Consider the following 5,186-nt stretch of genomic DNA (forward strand, 5'->3'; position numbering starts at 1 on the left):
AGCAAGGCGGGAAGATCTGAGTCTGCCTCGGACCCGTGTAAAAAGCGTGAAGTTCGGGGGGGTTCGGATTCCGAGGAACCGAACCCGCTCATCTCTACTGGACGTATCATCCAGACACTTTGAAGTAGTTTGGAATATCTTTTCCCCACCCCCTTTTTCGTGACCGGCTCAAGCCTATCAAGCAATTGGTGTTTCCACACGCAGATAGGTACCCACATGACTATCTACAGTCATACCATGCTGGACATGCCCGATCTCGCCTGATTTTGGAAGCCAAGCAGCATTGGGCCTGGTCAGTACCAGAGAGGGTGACCCTCTGGGAATACTGGGTACTGTAGTATCAAGGAACATACCTTCCGTGCAGACACCCTTTACTCACCAGTATTCCCCACCACAATTTTGCAGTAATTTACCAATACTTACCTTTCAAGAAGGAGTCCGTAGTCGTTTAAGCCGGTTTTTCTTGTTTCTCTCATATGAATCTACTCACGTATAAAAATTCATAAATCAATAGAGAAAACAAGATCTACCTAATTTTCACTCTGAATAAATTCAAATATCAATACTCGCTTAACCCCAGTGGGTGTGCACATAAATCATCTGCCACCTACTCCATACCAAGTGAGTCACAATCGTCCTATCACCATTTAATACTTTTTTTAATCTACCTGCTGATATATAGAGCATGATTTATGTAATTTGTCTGTCTTTTTTCGTCTGATAATTATTAAAAGTTACGTTTTATCTTTATATTCACAATTATTAAATATTCTAATTTTATCAACAAATTACTGTATACAAAGTGTGCCCCAGAGAGACACAAAATCAGTCTAATTTTTGCTTCTTTGCAAAAAAACCCTTAAACTGCAAAACTAAAATGCACCACAGGTATAGAATCTAGATAGATAGTATACTTGACGACACAGAGGTAGGTAGAGCAGTGGCCTTCCGTACCGTACTGCTATATATATATACAGTATACTGGTGGTCACTGTCAGCAAACAGCAAAACTAAAATGCACCACAGGTATAGAATCTAGATGGATAGTATACTGTACTTGACGACACAGAGGTAGGTAGAGCAGTGGCCTTCCGTACCGTACTGCTATATATACTGGTGGTCACTGTCAGCAAACTGCAAAACTAAAATGCACCACAGGTATAGAATCTAGATGGATAGTATACTTGACGACAAAGAGGTAGGTAGAGCAGTGGCCTTCCGTACCATACTGCTATATATATATACTGGTGGTCACTGTCAGCAAACTGCAAAACTAAAATGCACCACAGGTATAGAATCTAGATGGATAGTATACTTTTTTTTTTTTTAAATAAACTTTTTATTGAGACTAATATTCGCATCACATGTTACCACCCAGCAGCGAGAGTGGGCCCCATACCTTGGGGCAGTGACAAGTGTCACCACCATGTAGGAGTGGGGTCCACCTACTCACCTGAATAGGCATCCAGGTCACAACACAGGGTGACTCCACATCACAAGTAAGCAATCCAGGAGTGAGTTGGGGTTTGGCAAGTGGTCTATGTACAGGGTTCAAGGCCAGGATCTGCATCTAATTGTAAACCTGCATGGGTACAGAGGACAAGGTTTAAAAAAAGGTGTTCTAAACAGTGTTAACAACCCAGCAGCGAGAGTGGGCCCCATACCTTGGGGCAGTGACAAGTGTCACCACCATGTAGGAGTGGGGTCCAGCTACTCACCTGAATAGGCATCCAGGTCACAACACAGGGTGACTCCACATCACAAGTAAGCAATCCAGGAGTGAGTTGGGGTTTGAAAAGTGGTCTATGTACAGGGTTCAAGGCCAGGATCTGCATCTAATTGTAAACCTGCATGGGTACAGAGGATAAGGTTTAAAAAAAGGTATTCTAAACAGTGTTAACCACCCAGCAGCGAGAGTGGGCCCCATACCTTGGGGCAGTGAAAAGTGTCACCACCATATAGGAGTGGGGTCCACCTACTCACCTGAATAGGCATCCAGGTCACAACACAGAGTGACTCCACATCACAAGTAAGCAATCCAGGAGTGAGTTGGGGTTTGGCATGTGGTCTATGTACAGGGTTCAAGGCCAGGATCTGCATCTAATTGTAAACCTGCTTGGGTACAGAGGACAAGGTTTAAAAAAAGGTATTCTAAACGGTGTTAACCACCCAGCAGTGAGAGTGGGCCCCATACCTTGGGGCAGTGACAAGTGTCACCACCATGTAGGAGTGGGGTCCAGCTACTCACCTGAATAGGCATCCAGGTCACAACACAGGGTGACTCAACATCACAAGTATGCAATCCAGGAGTGAGTTGAGGTTTGGCAAGTGGTCTATGTATAGGGTTCAAGGCCAGGATCTGCATCTAATTGTTAACCTGCATGGGTACAGGGGACAAGGTTTAAAAAAAGGTATTCTAAACAGTGTTAACCACCCAGCAGCGAGATTGGGCCCCATACCTTGGGGCAGTGACAAGTGTCACCACCATGTAGGAGTGGGGTCCACCTACTCACCTGAATAGGCATCCAGGTCACAACACAGGGTGACTCCACATTACAAGTTATACCCCTTTCACACAGCCATAAATTTCCCGGGTTAAAACACATGAACGCGCATCAACCCGGGAAATTTCTTGGTGTGAAAGGGTACAGGGACAAAAACCCGGGATTTCTGTCCCTGCATTTCAACCCTGCAATCGACCAGGGTTAGTCCCGGGATTATCCCTGGACCCTGGACAGTGTAAATGGTGCAGGGACATGTCCCACCTTCCCGGGTTGCCTCTGCTGATGCTGATTGGCTATTCAGGGCACTTCCTGGTCTTGTGGTTTTTCTGACATGCCCATTTTCAGAAAATGCAGGGCTATCCCGGGGTCAGTATGAAAGGTGCAGACCCGGGATGTCTCGGCAAAACATGCTGGTGTGAATGGTGCCAACCCGGGAATGTCCCTGCATGAGCCCGTGGCAGAATTCCCGGGTTTTGTCCCTGCATATCTGGTGTGAAAGGGGTATCAGCAATCCAGGAGTGACTTGGGGTTTGGCAAGTGGTCTACGTACAGGATTCAAGGCCAGGATCTGCATCTAATTGTAAACCTGCATGGGTACAGAGGACAAGGTTTAAAAAAAGGTATTCTAAACAGTGTTAACCACCCAGCAGCAAGTGTGGGCCCCATACCTTGGGGCAGTGAAAGTGTCACCACCATGTAGGAGTGGGGTCCAGCTACTCACCTGAATAGGCATCCAGGTCACAACACAGGGTGACTCCACATCACAAGTAATCAATCCAGGAGTGAGTTGGGGTTTGGCAAGTGGTCTACGTACAGGGTTCAAGGCCAGGATCTGCATCTAATTATAAACCTGCATGGGTACAGAGGACAAGGTTTAAAAAAGGTGTTCTTAACAGTGTTAACCACCCAGCAGCGAGAGTGGGCCCCAGTTACAAGACATTCTAAACTGTGTTAACCACCCAGCAGTGAGAGTGGGCCCCAGTTACAAGTGTCACAACCATGTAGGAGTGGGGTCCAGCTACTCACTTGAATAGGCATCCAGGTCACAACACAGGGTGACTCCACATCACAACAGGGTTCAAGGCAAGGATCTGCATCTAATTGTAAACCTGCATGGGTACAGAGGACAAGGTTTAAAAAAACGTATTCTAAACAGTCTTAACCACCTAGCAGCGAGAGTGGGCCCCATACCTTGGGGCAGTGACAAGTGTCACCACCATGTAGGAGTGGGGTCCAGATACTCACCTGAATAGGCATCCAGGTCACAACACAGGGTGACTCCACATCACAACCGGGTACAAGGCCAGGATCTGCATCTAATTGTAAACCTGCATGGGTACATAGGAAAAAGGTTTAAAAAAAGGTATTCTAAAAATGTTAACCACCCAGCAGCGAGAGTGGGCCCCATACCTTGGGGCAGTGACAAGTGTCACCACCATGTAGGAGTGGGTTCCAGCTATTTACCAGAATAGGCATCCAGGTCACAACACAGGGTGACTCCACATTACAAGTAAGCAATCCAGGAGTGATTTGGGGTTTAGCAAGTGGTCTACGTACAGGGTTCAAGGGCAGGATCTGCATCTAATTGTAAACCTGCATGGGTACAGAGGACAAGGTTTAAAAAAAGGTATTCTAAAAATAAGAATTTACTTACCGATAATTCTATTTCTCGTAGTCCGTAGTGGATGCTGGGAACTCCGTAAGGACCATGGGGAATAGCGGCTCCGCAGGAGTCTGGGCACATCTAAAGAAAGCTTTAGGATCACCTGGTGTGCACTGGCTCCTCGCCCTATGACCCTCCTCCAAGCCTCAGTTAGGATACTGTGCCCGGACGAGCGTACACAATAAGGAAGGATTTTGAATCCCGGGTAAGACTCATACCAGCCACACCAATCACACTGTACAACTTGTGATCTGAACCCAGTTAACAGCATGATAATAGAGGAGCCTCTAGAAAAGATGGCTCACTACAGCAATAACCCAAATTTTTTTGGTAACCATAATTATGTACCAGTATTGCAGACAATCCGCACTTGGGATGGGCGCCCAGCATCCACTACGGACTACGAGAAATAGAATTATCGGTAAGTAAATTCTTATTTTCTCTGACGTCCTAGTGGATGCTGGGAACTCCGTAAGGACCATGGGGATTATACCAAAGCTCCCAAACGGGCGGGAGAGTGCGGATGACTCTGCAGCACCCAATGAGAGAACTCCCGGTCCTCCTCAGCCAGGATATCAAATTTGTAGAATTTTACAAACGTATTTGCTCCTGACCAAATAATTGCTCGGCAAAGTTGTAAAGCCGAGACCCCTCGGGCAGCTGCCCAAGATGAGCCCACCTTCCTTGTGGAGTGGGCATTTACAGATTTTTGGCTGTGGCAGGCCTGCCACAGAATGTGCAAGCTGAATTGTACTACAAATCCAACGAGCAATCGTCTGCTTAGAAGCAGGAGCACCCAGCTAGTTAGGTGCATACAGGATAAACAGCGAGTCAGATTTCCTGACTCCAGCCGTCCTGGAAACATATAGTTTCCGGGTCCTGACAACGTCTAGCAACTTGGAGTCCTCCAAGTCCCTAGTAGCCGCAGGCACCACAACAGGTTTTGTTCAGGTGAACGCTGAAACCACCTTAGGGAGAAACTGAGGACGAGTCCTCAATTCCGCCCTGTCCGAATGGAA

General features: G+C 46.8%; 1 pseudogene; it reads left to right on the forward strand.

Moving 5' to 3' along the window:
- Positions 1-222: 222 nt before the first annotated feature.
- Positions 223-341, forward strand: LOC134912060 (5S ribosomal RNA; annotated as a pseudogene).
- The last annotated feature ends 4,845 nt before the right edge of the window (positions 342-5,186 follow it).

The sequence above is a fragment of the Pseudophryne corroboree genome, chromosome 4 (genome assembly GCF_028390025.1).
Source record: "Pseudophryne corroboree isolate aPseCor3 chromosome 4, aPseCor3.hap2, whole genome shotgun sequence".
Classification (NCBI taxonomy): domain Eukaryota; kingdom Metazoa; phylum Chordata; class Amphibia; order Anura; family Myobatrachidae; genus Pseudophryne; species Pseudophryne corroboree.